This window comes from Microcaecilia unicolor, unplaced genomic scaffold (assembly GCF_901765095.1).
Source record: "Microcaecilia unicolor unplaced genomic scaffold, aMicUni1.1, whole genome shotgun sequence".
NCBI classification, from domain to species: domain Eukaryota; kingdom Metazoa; phylum Chordata; class Amphibia; order Gymnophiona; family Siphonopidae; genus Microcaecilia; species Microcaecilia unicolor.
This window is the reverse complement of record NW_021963010.1, coordinates 154,923-167,460: the sequence shown is the minus strand read 5'-3', so window position 1 is coordinate 167,460 and position 12,538 is coordinate 154,923.

The window sequence follows — 12,538 nt, the reverse complement described above, 5'->3', positions numbered from 1 at the left end:
GAGGGGGCATTTTTCAAAGCCATCTATGCAGATGAATAGCGAATTGCAAGCGCCACCCAGTTGTCTGAAAAATGTCCCCTTGATGCAGCCGTAAACATGCGTTGTTGTTCTCCAATCTACCTTGAATATGGATGTGCTTTTGTGGGAAATGAAACCAAACTTTTCAACAAAATGCCCTGTTTTGCTTTTCCGTTTACAATGAAACAGAAAAAAAAAGAAAGAAAGCAAATTACATTTTGTTTTCATTTTAAAGGTGAGCTTTTTCCCCACCAGAAAAACACCACAAAACATCATAAGAACATAACATAAACTCCAGTACTCTGCAAGGGTTTCTAGACTTAGTAGCATAGTAACATAGTAAATGACGGCAGATAAAGACCTGAACGGTCTAGCCAGTCTGCCCAACAAGATGAACTCATTTTTCATGGTATGTGTTACTTTATACCCAAGTTTGATTTGTCCTTGCCATTCTCAGGGCACAGAGCATAGAAGTCTGCCCAGCACTGTTCTTGTACTAAAGGTTCTGAAGATTCTGGAATCCTAAAGAGTTCAAGATTCTGGAATCCCAATTAGTAGCAACATTCCATGTAGAACCCCAAAGAGTAACATAGTAAATGATGGCAGATAAAGACCGGAACGGTCCATCCAGTCTGCCCAACAAGATAAACTCACTTTATATTTATACTAGCCGTTAAGCCCGTAAAAACGAGCGAGTATTGCAGCCCTCCTTTCTCCCCTGGCCTCACCCCGTCCACCGATCCTCCCCCCATGTCCAGCAACCCTCCTCTGTGCCCTGCTCTCACCCCAAGTCCAGCAACCATGGCCCCTCCCCCCATGTCCAGCTACCCTCATCGCCACCGCTCCCTCCCCACTCCGTGCCGGGCCCCCTGCACTGACCTGACAGCGCCTCTCACCTCCATGTGAAAGCGCTACAGGCAGCAGCAGATCGCTCTGCTGCTGCCTGCAGCGCTTCCACACAGAGGTGAGAGGCGCTGTCAGGTCAGTGCAGGGGGCACGATACGGAGAGGGGCGGGAGCGGCGGCGGGGATGGCGGGGAGGGTGGAGGTTGTTTCATGCGATGTTCCTTTCCAGGCAGCAATGGCGGCGTCCGACAATTTGACTCCGTTTCCCTCTCTGTTCCGCCCTCTGACGTCATGACATCTTGATGCGAGGGCGGGACAGAGAGGGAAGTCTGTACTGCGCATTTGCAAGTGAGTACGGTCACTTGCCGTTTATATGTTTGATGTATACTTGAGTTTGATTTGTCCTTGCCATTCTCAGGGCACAGACCGTAGAAGTCTGCCCAGCACTCTTCTTGTACTAAATGTTCTGAAGCTAATATCGAAGTCCCTTAAAATTTACACTCCAGCCCATCCCTATCTATTCAGTTACGATCAGGGCGTAGACCGTAGAAGTCTTCCCAGCACTGGTTTTGCTTCCCAATTATTGGTGTTGCCACCCAATCTCCGTTAAGATTCCGTGGATCCATTCCTTCTAAACAGGATTCCTTTGTGTTTATCCCACACATGTTTGAATTCCATTACCGTTTTCATTTCCACCACCTTCCACGGGAGGGCATTCCACGTATCCACCACCCTCTCCATGAAAAAATACTGCCTGACATTACTCCTGAGTCTGCCCCCCTTCAACCTCAATTCGTGTCCTTTATTTCTACCACCTTCCCGACTCCGGAAAAGGTTCATTAACAGGAAGGGGGGCAGGGCCTGTGAATGTCATATTCAGCAGACTCCTAAAACCTGTCGTTTCTTTCTCTATAATATCAGCAAAATTCGCCCTTTCCTTTCTGAGCACACTACCAGAACCCTCATCCACACTCTTATCACCTCTCGCTTAGACTATTGCAACTTGCTTCTCACAGGTCTCCCAGTTAGCCATCTCTCTCCTCTTCAATCTGTTCAAAATTCTGCTGCAAGACTAATATTCCGCCAGTGTCGTTATGCTCATATTAACCCTCTCCTCAAGTCACTTCACTGGCTTCCTATCCGTTTCCACATACTACTACTACTTAGCATTTCTATAGCGCTGCCAGGGTTATGCAGCGCTGTACAAGTTTAAACATGGGGAAGGACAGTCCCTGCTCAAGAGAGCTTACAATCTAAAGGTAACAAACTATGTAGTCAGTGTAGGTATCATGAATGGGGAAGGTGCATTCACTCTACAGCTCTTCAGTACCTCTCCACTCTCATCTCTCCCTACATTCCTCCCCGGGAACTCGGTTCACTGGGCAAACCTCTCTTATCTGCACCCTTCTCCGCTGCTAACTCCAGACTTCATTCCTTTTATCTTGCTACATCATATGCCTGGAATAAAATTCCTGAGCCGGTCCGTCAAGCTCCATCTCTGGCCGTCTTCAAATCTGGGCGAAGCCAGAAATGCTATAGAAATGATATCAGGAAGAAGGGGAGAGTGCCAGGAAGCCCTGGAATTCCCTAGATCCTCTTTCTGTCTCTAGACATACTGACGATAAAACAAGGCAGACAAGGCGTTCACATCATGTTTACGAGAGACTGATCCCAGAATCTTGCTTGCTATGGTTTAACAGCTGTACCAGCCCGGCTGATTTGGGGAATTTTACAACAGCTGGTGACCTACTGCCCCTGACGCAGCCATTTGTACTGGCAAAACATGGCCATGTCGGGCATTTTCTGCTGAAATTCTGGGAGCTTTTAATCTATTAATAAAGGTTGAGTTTCTTACAAGGTCTTATCCACCTGCCTCGCTGCTTTTTGACTCTAGATATACTGATTCCATACCTGAACAGCCACACTGATCTGTATTCCTGATTGTTCCGTTTATTTTAGTGTGGAAGTGGAATGAATTCCACATGACCAGAGTCATGCCGTGGACAAAAATATGCTTTCTCCCGCATAGCATATTTTTGTCCACGGCACGCAGTGCATTATGTTTATGGGGGGGGGGTTTCACATTCTCTGCGTGGCTGGTTTTACCTGAACCAAATTGACCCCTGAAGAAGACCTTGTGCTGAAACACGGCCCATGTTGGGCTTTATATGGTGAATAAGCTCTTTGGACTCTCTTAACCCTTGTTGGCTCTGGTCACTTCCATCCTTGTTGTTTTGTGCTTGTTTTGTCTGTGGACGCCGTGGACCCTCTCCCCCTTGTTCTGCTCCATTTATTTTGACAGGAAAATCTGAGCTACAGATCTCTTAGCGCAGGGGGATATAAAGCTAGGACTGGAATAGCTCAATATTTGTGACAAGGAGCTATTTTGACAAGTGCAAAGTGATGCATGTGGGAAGGAGGAACCCGAATTACAGCTATGTTATGCAAGGTTCCGCGTTAGGAGTTACGGACCGAGAAAGGGATCTGGGAGTCATCGTGGATGGGACGTTGAAATCTTCAGCTCAATGTGCTGCGGCGGCTAAGAAGGCGAACAGAATGTTGAGTATTATTAGAAAAGGGATGGAAACCAAGCATGAGGATGTTATAATGCTGTTATATCGCTCTATGGTGCGACCGCACCTGGAGTATTGTGTTCAGTTCTGGTCGCCTCATCTCAAAAAAGATATAAAGGAATTGGAGAAGGTGCAGAGAAGGGCGACACAAATGATAAAAGGGAAGGGACGACTACCCTATGAGGAGAGGTTAAGACGGCTAGGACTCTTTAGCCTGGAGAGAAGGCGGCTGAGAGGTGATATGATAGAGGTTTACAAAATAATGAGCGGAATAGAGCGGACAGATGTGAAGCGTTTGTTTACGCTTTCTAACAATAATAGAACCAGGGGACACAAGATGAAATTAGAATGTGGTAGGTTTAAAACAAATCGGAGAAAGTTTTTCTTTACTCAGCGCGTAGTTAGACTCTGGAACTCATTGCCGGAGAAGGTAGTGACGGCACCTGGCCTTGCTGAGTTTAAAGGGGGTCTGGACAGATTTCTGAAGGAAAAGTCCATTGATTGTTATTAAATTTTGGGTTTTTTGCCAGGTTCTTGGGGCCTGGATTGGCCGCTGTCGGAGACAGAGTGCTGGGCTTGATGGACCTCTGATCTTTTCCCAGCGTGGCAGTGCTTATGTGCTTATTTTTATATCTGGAAAGACCAACTCCAGGGACTGGGGAAAAGGTCTCGTGGGGCGGGGAGGGAGGTAGAACAAGCATTCTAAATGCACTGAGGACTCAGCAAGGTTGCTTTAGAGATGATCACCATTTGCAAATGGAGGGGAAGTGACCCTGGCTTGTCATTTTAAAAATCTGAAGACATTCATCGAATCAGGGCAGGTTTTTTTTTCTTATACTCATTGGAAATCTGAGGCTCAAACACTTTTGACTCAGAAAAGAAATCAAATTGAGCTATATGTTCCCTTTTGAGCTCCCCAACTGCCATCAGAAATATAATCTGAAATTAAATTTTCCCCTCAACAGCTCTTCTCGAAATTGCTGGGTGAAGCAGGTTAAGCAATTTTCCTCTTTCCCTGGGATGTCATACTCCATATACAAGGTTTGGCTTTCATGGTCCATGGAGAGTCTTTAAGGAATTTACAGACCGGTACTTAATTGGTGGCATTTGGCTTAAGGAGACAGAGATATAAATCAGAACTGTGGTATTCACTCTAAAGGTGAATATTGTACAGGTACCAATGTTTCTTGAAGTGAGTTGCCTGTCTTCTTATTCAGGTGAAAATGTGAGATTAAATATCCCGTAATCCTCAGGATTAATAATCACTGTCTTTTCTCTTTCTATGCTCCAAAATTGCAGAGATGCCAAAGACAGATCATTTTGAAGTGGGAGATTTTGACTCCGCCTCCCAACTCAGCTCATGCCACGTCCCATTCTGCCCTGGCCTGGCCCCCAACTCCACCTTTTCTGGAACCCTACATAAGCACATACGTATTGCCATACTGGGACAGACCAAAGGTCCATCAAGCTCAGCATCCTGTGTCTAACAGTGACCAATCCAGGTCGCATGCACCTGGCAAGATCCCAAAAAAGTACAATACATTTTATGCTGCTTTTCCTAGAAATAAGCAGTGAATTTTCCCCAAGTCCATTTTAATAATGGTCTATGGACTTTTCTTTTAGGAAGCCATCCAAACCTTTTTTTAAACCCTGCTAAGCTAACTGCTTTTACTACATTCTCTGGCAATGAATTCCAGAGTTTAATTACACGCTGAGTGAAGAAAAACTTTCTCCGATTCATTTTAAATTTACTACATTGTAGCTTCATCGCGCGCCCCCTAGTCCTAGTATTTTTGGAAAGCGTAAACAAGTGATTCACGTCTACCTATTCCACTCCACTCATTATTTGCTAGACCTCTATCATATCTCTCTCTCTCTCTCTGCCGCGATCCGCCCCCCTTTGAAGCAAATTCCTGTTTCCACCTGGGCGGATCCTAGCAGAGAGAGGGAAAGTTTCGGGGCAGCTTGTGAGGATGGCTGCTGCGTCGGGGCCCCTCTGAGAAGGGAAATACATTTTTAATGACGATCACAAGGTGAGGAGAAGGGAAGGAGATGGACTGCAGTGGGGAGAAGGGGAAGCGATGCCTGGACCACTTAGTACCAATGCAGGTGGGGAGATCGGGTGGAGGGGAGAGGAAAGGGGATCATGGATCAGGGGCCCCCTCAATTTCTGCCCTGGGCTCCACCCATGTCTAAAACTGGCCCTGGCACCCAGTTATAGAATCACCCCCTCCCCCCATTGGCCAGATGTAGGGGCCCTTATACTAAAGAATGTTAAGCCCTTAACGGCACACATGGAAGCAAGCTACCACGCAATTGCGTTAAGGAGTTGTGTGGTAGTCCGGTGGTTTCCACACACAGTAAACTGCTGTGATTCCTTTTTCAGATGTTTCTCATGGGCAGAGAGTGTGCAGGGAAGCACCAGCCAGCTGGAGCATTATTCTTACCGCATGCTAACTGGCTAATGCAGATCATACACGGTGAAGCTCTGGGGTATATGTCAGGCCTCATAGACCTACCAACCAGGAACTCTACTAGATTATCACGTACGTTCCTGAATCCTCACTATCCCTGCTGCAAAGGACTAAAATATAAATTAACATATGCATCCAGTTTCTCCTATATAAGCACGCAAATATGGAATGAATTACCAAAATCCATAAAAACAACCCACGACATAATTAATTTCCGTAAATTACTGAAAACCAACCTATTCAAAAAAGCATACCAAAATGCCAGTTAACAAAATTTACACCGGATCTACACAAAACGTAGCTCTTTATTTCCTGATTGTTCCAACTAATTTATCAAGAATGATGTTTAATCCAATACCTTGTATTTCTTATTATGAAAATGACCTTTCTTTACCTGAATACCTAATCCACTCTGTCTCCTCCACCTTAACTATGTATTTCTATTTTCCGGAATTGGTGATCACCATTACGGAGCAATGCAAGCCACATTGAGCCTGCAAATAGGTGGGAAAATGTGGGATACAAATGCTACAAATTAATTAATTAATGCCAGTAAGTGGCCCCACGTTAACCCTCAGCAGGTCCTACGCGCCAATAGAACATGAATGCACCACCTGCGCTAAAAATAGTGGGAACACCCCCAAAAGATCCTGCATAAAATCTGCTCCTACCATGTAGTTCAATCTCACATTAAGCCACAGAAACTGCACATTTTACTAAACGGGTCCCTGAGAGTAAATGTTAGCTGGATTCAAAGAGAGCTACAGACTGCAGGGCCTCTAACTAAAGACTGACAGCTGCGCTGAGTTGGAACAAGGAGGGAGAGAGAGAGAGAGAGAGACTCCAAGTATTTGTGAATGTGGTACTTTAACTGAACAGAGGCCAATTCCAATTGCACTGGAAGCCATAAAAGGAGCAGGAAGAGACTGCTGCCCCCCACCCCCCCCCACCCCAAAAGGCACAGGAATGAGTGGCATACCAGTTAATAAGTGGTGGTTTGTCTCCCGCTCAGCTCAGGCTCTGAAATGAAAAATACGTTGAGTGGAAGTGAGTCAAAAATCGATAGTCTATTCCGTTTAACAAGGGTTGCGTGTCACAGTAAGTGGATGGGGTAGATTAGCTTTCTGCTGGCCGGTGCGTTCTGCTTATGCTCTTCGCACAAGTCTACGACTGCCATCTGGTTGGTTTTTTGTTTTGTTTTGTTTTAATGTGAGCACCACAAAAATCAGTTTACTCTGCATCTGAATTTTCAAAGGAAGATTATAATCTGCCACCCCAGTTTCTGACCTTCGAAAGCTAATCAAGAAATGTATTAAGTTATGTCCAATGAAAAAGGTATCATCTTATTTTCTTTTCCATGTTTTATTTTGTTTGATTTCTATAGATTCTACATGGAATGTTGCTATTCCACTAGCAACATTCCATGTAGAAGTCGGCCCTTGTAGATCACCAATGTGGCCGCGCAGGCTTCTGCTTCTGTGAGTCTGACGTCCTGCACGTACGTGCAGGACGTCAGACTCACAGAAACAGAAGCCTGCGCAGGAATGTTGCTAGTGGAATAGCAACATTCCATGTAGAATGTCCAATAGTAGCAACATTCCATGTAGAATCTCCAATAGTATCTATTTTACTGTCATAGTAATGCTTGAATGTTTTCACTCATATACACTGTCAGCTAGCACATTTGCTTATTTCCGATCTGAGGAAGAAGGGCAACCTTCGAAAGCTAATCAAGAAATGTATTAAGTTATGTGCAATAAAAAAGGTATCATCTTTTCTTTTCCATGTTTTATTTTGTTTGATTTCTATTGATGACCGTGTTCATAAATTAGCATCAAAAGTCACATGCTCTGGCGTTATATTTTAAAAAAGGGGTTATCTATTCTCTGCCCCACAGACAAGGAGAGCTTGCAACCAGGAGCCTCCTGCTTCTAAACCCTTTAAAATGGATGCACACTCTTCTTAGTCATTATACAGTTCCTGGGAGCGATTTTGCTTCAGTGCGGAATACAAAATGCACAAAGGAGATAAGATGATTTATTCCAAGGGGAGTACGAGGATTTGGATCTAACTCCAGAAAATGTATTCAGCCTGGGTACAGCATTTTCCTATCCTTTGAGGGCTTACAATCCAAGAGACCGTTTTACTAAAACATGTTAAGATCTGGGCTTTAACACGTTTTAACATTTCCCTGCACATTAAGCCAGATTTAGGGCGTTTTGAATAATTGTTTTTTTGCAGTCCCATGCTGTTTTTATTTATTAGCATATGGGACTTGCAAAGAATTAATAAAACAAAATAAAACATGGAAAAGAAAATAAGATGATACCTTTTTTCATTGGACATAACTTAATACATTTCTTGATTAGCTTTCTAAGGTTGCCCTTCTTCGTCAACCTTCTTCGACAACCTTGGAAAGCTAATCAAGAAATGTATTAAGTTATGTCCAATGAAAAAAGGTATCATCTTATTTTCTTTTCCATGTTTTATTTTGTTTTATTTCTATTGATGACCGTGTTCATAAATTAGCATCAAAAGTCACATGCTCTGGCGTTATATTTTAAAAAAGGGGTTATCTATTCTCTGCCCCACAGACAAGGAGAGCTTGCAACCAGGAGCCTCCTGCTTCTAAACCCTTTAAAATGGATGCACACTCTTCTTAGTCATTATACAGTTCCTGGGAGCGATTTTGCTTCAGTGCGGAATACAAAATGCACAAAGGAGATAAGATGATTTATTCCAAGGGGAGTACGAGGATTTGGATCTAACTCCAGAAAATGTATTCAGCCTGGGTACAGCATTTTCCTATCCTTTGAGGGCTTACAATCCAAGAGACCGTTTTACTAAAACATGTTAAGATCTGGGCTTTAACACGTTTTAACATTTCCCTGCACATTAAGCCAGATTTAGGGCGTTTTGAATAATTGTTTTTTTGCAGTCCCATGCTGTTTTTATTTATTAGCATATGGGACTTGCAAAGAATTAATAAAACAAAATAAAACATGGAAAAGAAAATAAGATGATACCTTTTTTCATTGGACATAACTTAATACATTTCTTGATTAGCTTTCTAAGGTTGCCCTTCTTCGTCAACCTTCTTCGACAACCTTGGAAAGCTAATCAAGAAATGTATTAAGTTATGTCCAATGAAAAAAGGTATCATCTTATTTTCTTTTCCATGTTTTATTTTGTTTTATTTCTATTGATTACCTTTAAAAGTGGACTGACACGGCTACCACACCTCTCTACTCAAAGAATTAACACAAATCAGAATGCGCGGGCTGGATAAGGCTCCCATAAACCCTTCCCCACCCATGACATGCCACCTCCTAAGAAAAAAGAAAAGAAAAAACAATGCATGATTAGTGTGAACTGACAGGAAATTTACTGTAAAACGCTTTCATGTATTTTGCGTAGAGGAGTGTGGTAGCCGTGTTAGTCCACTCTTAAGGTTATCAATAGAAATCAAACAAAATAAAACATGGAAAAGTAAATAAGATGATACCTTTTTTATTGGACATAACTTAATACATTTCTTGATTAGCTTTCGAAGGTTGCCCTTCTTCGTCAGATCGGAAATAAGCAAATGTGCTAGCTGACAGTGTATATAAGTGAAAACATTCAAGCATTACTATGACAGTAAAATAGATACTATTGGAGATTCTACATAGAATGTTGCTACTATTGGACATTCTACATGGAATGTTGCTATTCCACTAGCAACATTCCTGCGCAGGCTTCTGTTTCTGTGAGTCTGTACGTGCAGGACGTCAGACTCACAGAAGCAGAAGCCTGCGCGGCCACATTGGTGATCTACAAGGGCCGACTTCTACACGGAAAGTTGCTAGTGGAATAGCAACATTCCATGTAGAATCTATAGAAATCAAACAAAATAAAACATGGAAAAGAAAATAAGATGATACCTTTTTTATTGGACATAACTTAATACATTTCTTGATTAGCTTTCGAAGGTTGCCCTTCTTCCTCAGATCGGAAATAAGCAAATGTGCTAGCTGACAGTGTATATAAGTGAAAACATTCAAGCATTACTATGACAGTAAGTCTTTCATGATGCACTAACCATGCATTAGGGTTTATCACCCATAACAAAAAGGGACTTAAGTTTGTGTACCTGAGACCATAAAGGGGCTTTTAAGGAAAGCTTAGCACACACTAAATGCTAAGAAGCCCATAGGTATAAAATAATTTATCATTTAGTGTATGTTGATTCCATTAACGCGTGTCAAGCTTTAGCTAAAGGCCCCTTAGTCACTTGTTTGAGATCTCGAGGAGCTGCAGTGGGATTTGAACCCTGATTTTCCTGGTTTTCAGCCCACAGCCCCAATCACTAGGTTTCTTCTTTTTGATACTTTGGTGTAAGAGTTACTAGTATTTATCTTGAACAGTGGAGAAAAATTACCAGTTATGGCCTCAGCTTTTAAATTAAAAGGAAAAGGGATAGGATTTGATGATCGCCTTTCTGTGGTTGCAATCAAAGCAGTTTACATATGTTATACAGGTACCTGTGGTAACGGAGGTTTAAGTGACTTGCCCAGTGCAGTAACCATTAAGCGACTCCTCCACTCCAATCCCACTGTTATTCCTTGAGATCTTGAGTATGTCATAAGTACATAAGTGTTGCCATAATGGGACAGACTAAAGGTCCTTCAAGCCCAGCATCTTGTTTCCAACAGTGGCCAATCCAGGTCACAAGTACCTGGCAATATCCCAAAACAGTACAATACATTTTATGCTGCTTATCCTAGAAATAAGCAGTGGATTTTCCCAAGTCCATCTTAATAATGGCTAATGACTTTTCCTTTAGGAAGCTATCCAAATCTCTTTTAAACCCCACTAAGCTAAATGCGTTTACCACATTCGTTGGCAACGAATTCCAGAGTTCAATTACACACTGAGTGAAGAAATATTTTCTTCAATTTGTTTTAAATTTACTGCTTTGTAGCTGCATTGCATGTCCCCAGTCCTAGTACTTTTGGAAAGAGTAAACAACCGATTCAAGTCTACCCATTCCACTCCACTCATTATTTTATAGACCTCTATCATATCTCCCCTCAGCCACCTTTTCTCCAAGCTGAAGAGCCCTAGCCGCTTTAGCCTTTCCTCATAGGGAAGTCATCCCATTCCCTTTATCATTTTCATCATCCTTCTCTGTACCTTTTCTAATTCCACTATATCTTTTTTGAGATGCGGTGACCAGAATTGCACAAAATATTTGAGGTGCGGTCGCACCTTGGAAGAATACAAAGGCATTATAACATCCTCATTTTTGTTTTCCATTTCTTTGCTAATAATACCCAACATTCTATTTGCTTTCTTAGCCGCCATCACACACTGAGCAAAGGGTTTCAACGTATCATCAACGATAACATCTAAATATCTTTCCTGGTCAGTGACTCTTAATTTGGAACCTTGCATCTTGTAACTATAGCTCAGGTTCCTCTTTCCCACATGCATCACTTTGCATTAGCTCACATTTAACGTCATCTGCCATTTAGATGCCCAGTCTCCCAGTTTCGTAAGGCCTTCTTGTAAGTTTTCAAAATCCTCTTGCGATTTACTCCCATCTCTAGCTCATTTATAAATATGTTAAAAAGCAGCGGTCCCAGCACAGACCCCTGGGGAACCCCACTATCTACCCTCCTCCATTAGAGAATACTGACCATTTAACCCTACTCTCTGTTTTCTTTCTTTGAACCAGTTTTTAATCCACAATGACACTACCTCCTATCCCATGACTCTCTAATTTCCTCTGGAGTCTTTCATGAGGTACTTTGTCAAACGCCTTCTGAAAATCCAGATACACAATATCGATTGGCTCACCTTTATCCACATATTCTTTCACCTCTTCATAGAAATGTACTAGATTGATGAGACAAGGTTTCCCTTCATTAAATCTATGTTGGTTTGTCTCATTAATCCATACTTTTAAATATGCTCTGTAATTTTATTCTTTAGTCTCTACCATTTTTCCCGGCACCAACATCAGGTTCACCACTTAACCCTCCCTTATCTCAGGTACAAAATTAGAATCTGAGCCCTCCAGAGACAGGAAAATCCTTAGTGTACCTGAGTGTAACTCACCTTGAGCTACTACTGAAAAGGTTGTGAGGAAAATGTAAATATAAAATAAATGGGTCATAATTCAAGGAATTCATTTCACGAGGAGACAAAATTTCATTCCCTTGTGTTTGAGGTTTATCAGTGTTAATTGCTTCCCTTGGTGTCATATTTTCCAAATTTCGATTTCGCTCACACCTTTTCAGTAGTAGCTCAAGATAAAGGAGAGATTTTCAAGAGAGGCTTAATATAGATAAAGAAACCATTATTTGTGCTTCCCTCACCTAGGTTTAAGTCAGGCCTCCCTCATTCTGCCCTCATATGAGATCCCTGGTCAGGTTTTCTAGATGTCCATAATGAGAGTAATATATCAGGTAACAGTAGACGCCAACTCTGTTGGTGCTCAGCACCCTCAACGTTGTGCAAGCTTCTTAATTGTTTATGGGGTGGGGGACATCTGTATTGTGTCTGGCATCCCAAATCAGTTTGAAATGTTGATGCCTATGCAGATTGCTATATGTGAAGGCCAAGTAGGCAGCTGTTTCAAGTC